The following is a 12,256-nucleotide window of genomic DNA, read 5'->3' as shown; positions in this document are numbered from 1 at the left end:
AATGATGTTTAACACTGTCCAACAACATTTTTTAAAGCATCTACCATGTGCTTTCTTCAGCACTGTATATACTGGAGTAGAGTAAAGGAGAAAAAAATATATTTACTCTCCCCAGCTCTAAGTTAAAATAGGTTAGTTAAAAATATACACCTGCCCAGTGATTTAAAGACAAATATAGACCTTTATATTGGGAGCTTCTGAAATAGTTGTTATATGCATACATGTTAAAATATGTGGACACTACTCATGATCTCACTTTTTAATATTTTTACTCTCTCTCTAAGTATGTCTTTCAATTTATGGTTTTTTTTGTTTTTGTTTATTTTTTGTTTGCTTATTATCTTTTTTTTTTTTTTTTAAGAGAGGGAGAGACAGAGAGAGTGGGAAGGGCTGAGGCAGAGGATGAGAGAGGATTTTAAGTAGGTGCCACTGCTCAACATGGAGTCAGTCATGATGCTGGGCTTGATCTCACAATCCTGAGATCATGACCTGAGCTGCAATCAAGAATCAGATGCTTAACTGATTGAGCCACTCAGGCACTCTTCAATCTATGGTTTTAATGCCCCAAGTATATCTTGATGGCTTCCTAAAATATTTCCTTTTTCCCCCCAAAATATCATTTCTATTAGCAATAATGGTGCCTCGGATAAACCTCTTTGGCTATGATACTGCCACTGTGCAAAGCTCAAAATATCATTTCTAACTCCAAATGTTTCTTCTGAGCTTGAGACTCATATTTCTTCATACACATCTCCAGTTGTCCACCGGCCATGAATAACTCATGGACCCCTTTCATTCATTATATCTGAAACTGAAATCAACACCCATACCCTTGCCTACCTACCCCAATCTGTGCTGGCTCCTCCATCTTGCCAAATCACACATACATTCACCTACCCATTTTGTAGATCTGCAAGCCAGCACTGAATTACTCTTTATCATCTCTGCTCCACCTGAGCACAGTTCATGACAAAGTCTTATCAATTAACTTCTCTATTATTTCTTGAACTTGACCCAGCCTCCCTATTTCCTCCAAAGATTAAATCGGACAGTAGCAATAGAGGAGTAGTATCAACCTTTTTGGTTGATGCAGGAGAATCTTCAGAGTAGATGTTACAGCACTGATTTTCATTGTGCTTCAGACAGACATTCAGAGGTGAAAACCAAGACAAGATTGTGACTTTGCAGAAGGGAAAAAAAAATAACTTGAGTATATAAAAAGAAGCAAAAATCAGCAAGAATTGATGACAAGATAGATTTAAGGGAAGAAAACATAGATTGGAACAACTTTCAAACATATTCAAGATATTACATGTTTTGTCTATACCTTTATGAATGAATTTTAAGGGAGATCTTATTACTTTATTTTTTTAGATTTTATTCATTTATTCATAAGTGACACACAGAGACAGAGACATAGGCAGAGGGAGAAGCAGGCTCCCCATGGGGAGCTTGATGCAGGACTTGATCCCAGGACCCCAGGATCATGACCTGAGCCAAAGGTAGACGCTCAACCACTGAGCCACCCAGGTGCCCCAAGGGAGATCTTATTTTAAAACAAAAGGGGAAACTCTTTTTTTTGGGGGGGGGAGGGGAACTCTTTTTTTAAAGAGTTTGACCTAGTGGACAGAGAATGCTTTTGGAGTGGATTGTCTTTGCAGAGCCGTGTGACCTTGAGCATGTCCATTAACCACTGCAGGACTTAATTCATCTTCTGAAAATGAAGGATTTGGATTAGATAATATCAGACATTTTGGGCTTTTGGGTAGTCAGAGTTTTATGATTAGGAACTTGGAGGGAAAGTTTAGCAGTTAAAAGTTGGTACTGATGAATTCAGTGAAGAACTGGGCTGAATTATATTTGGAACTAAAGTGTACCCATGCTGAAATCTAGAATAATAATGAGCCTGGTATTAATATAGTCTGGCTTAAGTTTAATACTAATATAAACAAAATTATATTGAGAGAAAATGATGTTTATAGAGTACACCATCAAGATGAACTCTAGAAAAGAGAAACTAAACCTTATCTAAATAGTTTTTTTCCTCCCTATTGTCACCTCCTTTTTACATTATCATTATGTTTTCCAGGCTGAGAGATGAATCTCAAAACCTGCTTCTGATTGAGTTTTTTCTTCCTTCCCTGATAGAATATATATATTTTTCATTTATAAAAAGCAAATAGGTCACGTGTTTTCTCTTCTGAGCCAAAGATATAAACACAGCAAAAGTTTCTATGCTCAATTCCAGTTTCTTACTGAAAAAAATTAATATAAATGAAAAATATTCATTTACTTTTTGAACAAAGTTTTATCACGGATCTCTTACTTGGGAATAAATACTCCTTAAAACAAGCTAAATGCACATCCTTAATAATTTAAAGTCAGAGAAGCAGCCATGTGTAAAATAGGTGTGTGTTCACATAATTGACTACAGTATTTTGCTACATGGTTAAATGCATGATTTCCCCTAATAGAATGCCATTGTGGTCTACATCACATTTTCTAGTTCATAAAAGTCAAATGAGCTGTGACCATAGTCTCCCAAACTTAATGGAAAGTTCATTTTGTGACTTCTGAGTTTAAATTGTGTCTTTCTAGGATGAATCAATAGATTTAAAGCACGTTAATGGATCACATCACCAAAAGGTCTAATCCTGAGTGACTAAAATGGTAGATCTAATTCAGATTTATTGCTTTTCTAGCACGTTGGACTAAAAGGTCTTTAATCTCTGTAATAATATAATGGATTTGAATTAACTAAATAATGCTCACCTGATGCACATCATTTAAGTTGTCTACATATTCACATGGCACTGTGCATTTCAAACTTTTCAGGGGAGGGATGTGGGGTGAATGTGTTTAATCTGTGAATACTAGCAAAGAAGTAAAACCATATGTCAATAGAGACTTGAGAGCTCACTGTACATTTTGTTTCCTGTGTGGGACGCTTGCTAACACGATGAATTTATACACTGCTCTGCCAACACACTTAACCACAGCTACCTATCAGAAGGTTATCAAGGCTAGAACAAAAACACATAAGTTATGTCCTGGGCTGTACAAACACTCTTGAGCACAGCCATAAACTATAGCTGGAATGTTCTCCAACACTCAACCATCCAGGGTTTTTGACCTTGTACAAACAGCATGGGTCATCAGAGATGGCCAGGTTCAGAGATGGCACCATTTACAAAATACAAATGAAGATGTTCAGAGGGTGCTGGCAATGAGCTTCTGGGAGGACACCATTTGAAGGGAAGCCAAATTGTTTCTGTTATCTCAGGAAACACCTTGATTTTGAAAGACATTAAAAGAGCATGAGCCTACCTAATAGTTCTAGAAAGATGAATACAGTGTATTTATATTAGAACTGCTGCCTCTAAAATGGTTAGAATCCTCCATAATGTCAAGCAGTTGGATGGTCTTTTTGCATTGCTTTGCTCAACCTTTTTCATTGTATGCGCCCAGAGAGTACAATTTTAAGAATCTTAAATGTAGTAGAGTTAACTGATATGAGAGAAAAAGAGAGAGAGAGAGAGAGGAAAATCAAGTGATATTGTGACTCCACCTGCCTTTTTCTCTTAGCAAGAGCAAGTACCATCAGTTTTGCTATAACATGTCCTCTCTGTGGGATCCCTGGGTGGCTCAGTGGTTTAGCACCTGCCTTTGACCCAGGGCATGATCCTGGAGACCTGGATCCATCCTGCATCGAGCTCCTTGCATGGAGCCTGCTTCTCCCTCTGCCTGTGTCTCTGCCTCTCTCTCTTTCTGTGTCTCTCATGAATAAATAAATAAAATCTTTAAAAAAAAACAAACATGTCCTCTGTGTTCCTAAAAATCACCACTCTGTGCAAAGTAGTGCAATAAAAACCACAGGACTTATGGGGAAAACAAGATCACAGGCCATTTCATTAGTGACACATTAAAAACAACAACAGAAACTTTATTAAAATAGTAGCACAGAGGTGCCTGGGTGGCCCAGTTGGTTAAGCATTCGACTCTTGATTTCAGCACAGTTCATGATCTCAGGGTTATGCAGTTGACCCCTGTGTTGGGTTCCATGCTTGGTGCAGAGTCCACTTGAGGTTCTTTCCCCCTCCCTTTGCACCCCTTCCACACTTGCACACGCTCTCTCAAATAAATCAATAAATCATTTTTTTAACCTTTTAAATTTATTTTTAAATTGTATTTAAGTTCAATTTGCCAACATATAACACCCAGTGTGCTCTCATCATTTGCCCTCCTTAATGCCTGTCACCCAGTTACCCTATCCTCCCACCTACCTCCCCTTCTGCTATCCTTTGTTTCTCAGAAGTCTCTCATGGTTTGTCTTCCTCTCTAATTTTTCAGCACTCCGTTTATTTCTTTCTATCTATCTATCTATTTTTAAAGATTTCATTTATTTATTCATGAGAGACACGGAGAGAGAGGCAGAGACACAGACAGAGAGAGAGAAGCAGGCTTCTGGCAGGGAGCCTGATGTGGGACTCTATCCAGGATCCTGAGGATCATGACCGGAGCCAAAGGCAGACGCTCAACCAATGAGCCACCAAGATGCCCCCAGCCACTCAGTTTAAATCAGTGAATTTTAAAGAAAATAAAACAGTAGCACAGTTTCACATGTGTTAGATGATTAAAATGCACAAGTCCTGTAGTAAACCAGTACTTTAAATTGAAGAAGATGAGAAATTTTCTTGTGAAAGTGGGCACTGGGAAGGTTGCAGCTTTTGATTAATTATTGAGAAATGATAGAAAAGGAAAGGTCTCTGAAACTGGATGGAAAGTGTAGCACCAGATGTGAGTGAGCCTGACTCATAACACATATTGTGAACTAGGTTGGCAGGTATATGTTTGAGGTACATGTTTGTGTGTCTTATTGAGTATTTCTGTGCAGCTCATTTTCAACTGGGTGGAGTTTTCTGTGTTAACCTAGTGTTTGATGAAATCAAACACAAGTAAGTATGAAATCCACATTATCTTCAAATTGTTCCCTGCTTTATCTATTGATTGGGATGCATTTGCATTTTCAAAACCAGCATGGTGGTAAAATTGACTATGCCTCAGAGTGAGCATGATATGGTTGGTAAATATTGGGGTCCTTTCAGTTACTCTGTTCCCACTGTATCTCAGAGTATTGCATGTGACCAAGAATACAGATGATTCTCCATGACCTCACATGCAAGCTAACCACTATGTCTTATACTCAACTGAGTAAATAAATAATATGTCCTGAGTTGGGAGGAAAAACATGTCTGCATCAGGTCATTAAATTGTTTGCAAGGTGTCCCCCTCCTAACAAAGGATATGTTTGATTTCATTGGATATTTTCCCTTTACATATTTGCTCACAACCTAACTCTTATAGGAGGATCTCTTATCTCATGTATTGTTGAGATCATTTTATTCCAACAAGCAAAAAATTGTCCAGGAATGTTGGGTCACTCAGAGAGAACTGCCTTGTGATTCAAATATTTGTTGTCATCGATGGGGACCTGTGATCTTTGCGTCAGCCTCAAAGGAATTTTGAGGTTATTCAATCCATCCTCCATGCATTATAAAGGAGGATACTGAGTTAGAGAGAAAAAAGGACTTTGTTCAAAAATGTTAAGAGAAAGGCTGTTTCACAAATATGTCAGGATGTAACTCTAGGGCTTTCTTAAGTAAATGTCTGCAGAATTCCTGTTGGGTCAGTTTCTTTTACGTGTTGTGTTACTGGCCTGTACCTGACTCATGAATACATATACATAGAAAAGTCAACTCCAGTGTGGCGTCAACTTTATTTCTTTTATTGTCATGAATGGCCGACATGCCACCAACAAAATTAATATGTATGATTTTGTTTTTTCATCTAGTTACTTATTTTCTCATTTTATACCAAATTCTGTTCAAAGAAAGTTTTTTATATTTTCCAAAGAAAGTTTTTAAAGCTTTAATTCCTCCCATGATACAGTTAAGAAAATGGGGATGCAGAATTTGTTTTTAGAGTAAGTCATTTTTATACGTCAGTGTGTAACCAAGTCAGTGTTGGCCCTTCTGACTATCCATTCAGATATATTACTGAAAACATTGGGGAGCAAATGTCTTGGGGAATTCACATTTGTTCTAGTTCATTCTAGAAGGTCCTAGAAGCTTTAGCACCCATTAGGCACTTGAAAAAAAATCTATAAATAAAAATAAAAATAACAAAGTCTATCCAACCACCCAAAACAGACCAAATCACTATTTACTGAAGTTGAAACTAATATTCTTTGGAGGTATTTGAATATCAGCATAAAATTATGTGTATTACAGTGACGGCAGGAACATATGACATTAGAGACTAATTTGTTGGGCATGTCTACAATGTCCTTAAAATATGAGCCATTGATGGGGGGAAGAAAAGATGATGAAGTTGAGACATTTTAGAATGTATGCAATATTAATGGATTGATTTCTTTATATTGTTAATTGAGTTGGATGGCCTCATTTAACAATGGATGTCTATTGTCAGTACATTGTGTGTGTGCATGTGGGGGTGTTGATGCTCACACGTGTGTTTCTCATAAACCCTTAACCTTCCACAAAGAGGGCATTCCAAAAGAAAGAGATGAAAGAAAATGCATAAATGCACGATAACACATGATTAAGTTTTGACCCCATAGATTGTTAACCTTCAAAGCTAACTCTGCAGTAGCACAATATTATTAGCAATAAAAGGAATTTGCTTTGCCCTTTTTTAAATTACCATAAACCGATTGACTGAGACAGAATGATGTTAATATTTAAGAAGTAGGACACTAGATTCTATTATCTCAGAAGCTCTGTCACCAGGCCCTCTCTGTAGTCCTGTTATCTAATTATTGGGCTTAAATTGCATTAGTGTGCTAGCAATTTGTCTACCACTGGAAAAGTAATTGACATTTGGGTTACTGCTTCATATTTGGGAGACTTGCTAGCTAGTTCCGAAGAGTCCTCTTCTGTCAGGGCAGATTAGCTTAATGTTGCCTAGAAGAAAGGGAAGCTCTGTGTTTTAAGGTATGCTGCCTCTGTAGCTGGTTGCAATTTGGTATTAAAATTTCAGTTCTGTATCAAAGCTGATAAGTCACCTGAGATGAAATTGAACAAGGTTGTCGTGACAAAGTAATTAATGGCATTTTTTGACTTTCAGATGACTTTAGGGGAAGCACACTTATTCCATTCGTCTGCTTCTGCTGCTATGTTTATAAATATGTATGCACATTTACAAAACATCTTTAACTGTTGTCAGATGTTTTTGCGGGCTCCAGATTTATGGTTCCTCTGAATTAAACAGTACCAGGTACCCTTGGTTTACCGTTACGATTTGGCATTGACAGTAAAGGCAGTGGCTTTCCATAATATTTCAATCATACTGCTTCTTTTGACACCACACATTGTTGATAGGCACTTTTCTCCCTCCTTTTTTTTTTCTGTGTAAAAGTGTGCTCTGGTTATATTACTTCTAGGCTTATTTTCTGCCTACCAGTTTCGGTTTGTTTAAGAAGACAGGGATGGGTATTAACACATAGTCTGCACTTCTCTTTGAAGTAGTGTCTGAGAAATCATACCAGTCTCTGACAATGTGGCAAACGTACTTGGAATAAACAGATTATTTGGCTCCTATAACCAATTCACCTGAGAGTCACAGGCTTTCTCTCACATGTCTTGAGAGTATGGTCTGGGGTAATCTGGACAACAGAAAATGGAAGTGGCCAGTTTTCTTTATTTTGAAAACTAAAGGTGACACTTGAAAGTATTAAGAAATTGAAAAAAAGTTGGTATTTTCTCTTTTAAGTCACGGGTCAAATCTGCTTTGCCACACCTCTCCTTGCTAAGTCACTTCAACCTCTTCTTCCTGGCTCTCTGTACTCCGTTTCACTGGCTTCCTTTCAGTCCCACTAGCAAGCCAAGCTCCATCCTGCTGCCAGGAGCGCTCTTTCCTTAACTCTTTGCCAGCCCAGTTCTTTCTCATCCTTTAGGAACCCGATAAAACATCACCTCAAAGAGTCCTTTCTTATTACCTTCTTCTCTGTCCCAGTTTCTCTCCATCTCAGCTTGATTGCTTCTTTCTCTGTTCTTGCTACAATACACCATTAATTAATTTACCTACTCGTTTCCATTCTTTTTCTTCATCTGCTTTCCTTGATAGATCACAGGCTCCATGGGGCAGAGGTATGATCTGTTTCACTTGGTGTTTCAGGAGCTGGCAGTCTTAGATGCTCAATATTTATGCTGCATGCATTACTAAACCTTCCCCCAATTTCAGCCACAACACTTTTTTCAACTTTTGATTTTGAAATACAGACTCACAAGAAGTTGCAAAATTTCCCCTCCTTTCCCCTGTGCTCATCATTTAGTTTTCCCCTGTGGTGATGTCTTAAGCAAGTGCATGAGGACATAAATGGCAGGAAGCCACTACATCTCACCTGTCTCCTCTTTTTTCAGTAAAGGACAAAAAGAAAAAGCAACATTTTCAGGTGCAGTTTATATTCCATAGGATGCACTTGTTTGAGGGGTGCATTTTGGTGAGTTTTGACCAATACATACACTCATGTGACCACCTCTATCCTTCTGCCTTTCTTTTAGGCTGACACTGATTTCAGTAGGCAACTCTCATTCATTTAATCCTTTGCCATTTTATATTTTACACAGATATAAATTCCTCTCCCCTCCCCTGATGTTCCCTTCAAGGACAACATGAATTTTTCAAGCACAGGAACTTTTGTTTATATATGTGTGTGTGTGTGTGTGTGTGTGCATATGTAGTATTGGTTGAATGCATTACATGTAATTCCTAAAATTCTTAAAATATCTAATTGAAATGTCATCAGAGAACTACTTTTTCTAGTGGGTGCGTTTGCTTTTAAAAAAGAAAAAGAAAAAAAAAGTAAAGAGCTCCTGCCTCAAGTTCTGTTTGGAGTTGCTTGGAAGTTTTCCCAGGACAGATTTTAGTTATGGGTCCACACACACCTGCCAGCCAGGCTTCTGGCTTGGGTTGCCCATCAAAACAAACCCTGCCTCTGACGGACTATTTAGTATCCTCACCTTCTTCCTTCAGCTCTCAGATGCTCTTAGTGGCTTCCAAGGCTCATGCTGTTCAGTGGAGCATTCTGCAGAAGGCACACTTTTCCTTTTATCTCCAAGAAATGGCAGTTAATGCAATCTATAGAAAGCCATAAATGAGGCTGATAAAATTATCTAGCAGCCAAAAGGTTGCTGCACTCATTTATCTCTGCATAATTCAGAAGCTAAATGACAAGATTAGGGAGAGGAGGCAGTCCATTTGACAGGAAGATGTGACTTAGAATGATGAAAATCAAGGATTTTTTTTTTTTGTATGGGTTTCCCCCCCCCCCCCCCCCCAGTTTTTGGGAGAGATTGTTAAGAGAGGGTTAAAGATGAAGAGGTGGTTCAAGGAGAAATTACTCTCTAAAAGTGTACTTCTGGGGCCAACGCAGTACATTGTCATAAGAAGTAGATTGCCATATACTCACATATTTAGTGACCTCATTGAATGATGATAGGACCCTTCCCATTTGATGTGCAGATTATAGAAAGGTGACGGTAGAGATGAAATTTTCAAAAGTCAGTCTGAATTTTTTGTTTACTTCATAATTTTTTTTCTTAACTTAAGAGGGATATCATAGTCATTAATCTCTCTTGGGATAAATATATTTATTATTCATATAATTTTATATTATATTGATATAAACATCTATTATGTATATTTATGTTTACTTACCTGAAATGTAATAGCTCCTTTAGTTTTTACTCATAGAAACTAAATAATCTATAATAAAATATAATATATGGTGATTTTTATATGGACTTATATTTTATATAACAATACAAAGTAATCCCATTTTTATAAAATTAATAACTTTTTAAAAATTGCTCTACTAATGTATATTTCTAAATGGTGAGATATGGAATATTTAAAATCTTTCTTCTTTTTTTATACCTGTGCTTTGCTTAATTTTTTGTATGTGTGAAGATAAATATTTGTTGCTTTGAAAGAAAAGATTATGATTGTTAAAAAGAATGCTACTTCTAGGGTGGAGGTGAACATAAATGATGTCTTCATTTATTTATTTACTGAACAAACGTTATTTGTTGCCTACATATACTTGACATTTGGTAGATACTTCACATTTGGTAGAAGGTGAAATCTACTGGGTCCCTGCTTCTTTGGAGCTTACCTCCACTTCTCTGTCCCTGTCCTGGGACTCCTTATAGACACAGTTTTCCCCCCTTTATCTCACAAAATGCCTGGTATAAATCAGTCAACAACTATCTACTGGTTGTGTCATGGGGAAATATTCACAAAGTTGTGCATGGCGGGCATATTTTATTTGGCTTGCAGTTTTTTAAATTCAGGTTAATTGGCACTGCTTTAAAGAATCAGGACTTTTCACAGAACAAAATTCTGTATTTCTGGTTTTTCTTGAAAAATTGGAATCTCTGGCAAAAGTGCTTCCTTTGTTTGAGGCATGTTCTATTCTCAACATTCCCTATAGTGTTTCCCCTACACTAAGGCTTAGTGTCAGTTTATCAACAGGCCATTTATATACTAGTATAATTTAGACACTTTCCTCCTTTTTGTGACCCACCTGGGCCTTTTAGGCATTTGAATTTTTTTGGCCATTTATCTTATGACCTTGAAGGGAAATTTTGCAGAGGTTTGTAGTATAAAACTGTAAAATTCTCCATAGTTTTTGAGAAGGGGTACAGACAGCTTACAAAGTATTTCTTCTTTCACAGAGTGGGATAAACTGGAGATAGGACAAGCCTTAGCATTTACATTATAAGTACGGGCTGAGCGATTCCCCTTCTCATCGGGAATTTGGTTGGCACAAAGCTGCTACAGAATACAAAAGCATCTTTATAAATAGTGCAAAGTACCTATGAAGATGGGCTACATTTGGTGCTATTGACAAGCTATCCACCCATAGTTAGCACTTGGGCGTGTGCATTATGTTCCCATGGGCTCCGCGGGCTTCTGTTGCATCAACAGAAACCCTTGCTTACCTCAAGAGAAACTTAAGAAAATCAGAAAGTAGAGCAATTGGCCTGTTTTCTTAGTTTGAGTGGAACCTGATGCCATCTCATCTAGTATATGTAATCTTTCTGGTATGAGGGGGAAGGCAAAGCAAGTGATTTGCTGATAAAGCCAGGCATTATTAAAGCTTTGAAAACTCTGACCATACAGGTGTGGTCAGATGCATTTATCTGTACTGAGTTCTCCCCCTTCTTCCTGCCCTAAGGCTCAATCTAGTTCTTTTTTTTTTTTTTTTTAATTTTATTTATTCATTTGATAGAAAAAGAGAGCAGGAATGGAGGGAGTGGCAGGCAGAGAGAGAGGGAGAAGCAGGCTCACTGCTGAACAGGGAGCCCTTGGAGGTTGAACCCGGGACACTGGGATCATGACCTGAGCTTAAGGCAGATGCTTAACTGACTGAGCTACACAGGTGCCCCTCAAACCAATTTTTTCCCCGGAGATCTTCTCAACTATCTAGGAAATTGAGATTGTAAGGGAGGAGCAAGCCACAGGCACTGAAAGACTTAGTTATTCTGTTGCCTAGAGGCAGGATGCAAACCAGATGGTGTCTTAGGTACTTCCAGCCTGAGACTGTTTCAACTCCTCTTCCTACAGTTGGGCAGAGCAAATCCATAGACATGAGGTATCAACGTCTGCATTCAGTTTCTTACTAGCTCCCTTGCCTGATTCTTGTTGATCCGTATAGGTTCCTATTAGACTCTACCCAGAAGGGCCAGTACACTTTCTATTGATGGTGGGAATACTTTGTATTTCTATCCTTTTGGCTTTTCAAAACAAACAAACAGAAAACGTTATTTAAAGGATTTTATTTCCTTTCTCTGGATAGAAACGCTACAGAGTTAAAGCCTTTACAAAGGTCTCATAATAATCCTAGATTTTTAAAAATGTAGGCACAGACTGGATATTCCTCAAGTTAAGTATCATAAGGGAGGAAAGATATCTCTTTGCCCTACCCTTCTAAGTTCTCAACTGGGACTCCTTTAACAGACAGCTTAACAAGAGAAAAGCATACAGATTTATTTAATACAAGTTTTATGTGACATGGGAACCCTCATAAGGAAATGAAGGCCTGGAGAAATGGTTAACATGAGTGTTTTTATGCTAGGTTTGATGAGTGGAGAGAGTTCGATGACCTGCTTCAGGGGAGGGTCTGAGGGTCTTTCTTGACATGCCATTTTTCAGATTCCTCCAGCTGGAAATA

The 12,256-nt window shown here is 37.9% G+C and overlaps 1 protein-coding gene and 1 pseudogene across 16 annotated transcripts in view; one reads left to right on the top strand and one right to left on the bottom strand.

Annotated features, from left to right (window-relative positions):
- RBFOX1 (RNA binding fox-1 homolog 1) overlaps positions 1-12,256 on the top strand; it is a 2,027,925-nt gene that overhangs the window by 757,991 nt on the left and 1,257,678 nt on the right. The gene's annotated exons all lie outside the window — the stretch shown is intronic.
- Positions 619-686, bottom strand: LOC140598414 (U4 spliceosomal RNA; annotated as a pseudogene).

This window comes from Vulpes vulpes, chromosome 3 (genome assembly GCF_048418805.1).
Source record: "Vulpes vulpes isolate BD-2025 chromosome 3, VulVul3, whole genome shotgun sequence".
Taxonomy (NCBI): Eukaryota; Metazoa; Chordata; class Mammalia; order Carnivora; family Canidae; genus Vulpes; species Vulpes vulpes.
Note: the sequence above shows the minus strand (reverse complement) of the source record. Positions and strands in the feature narration are given on the sequence as shown.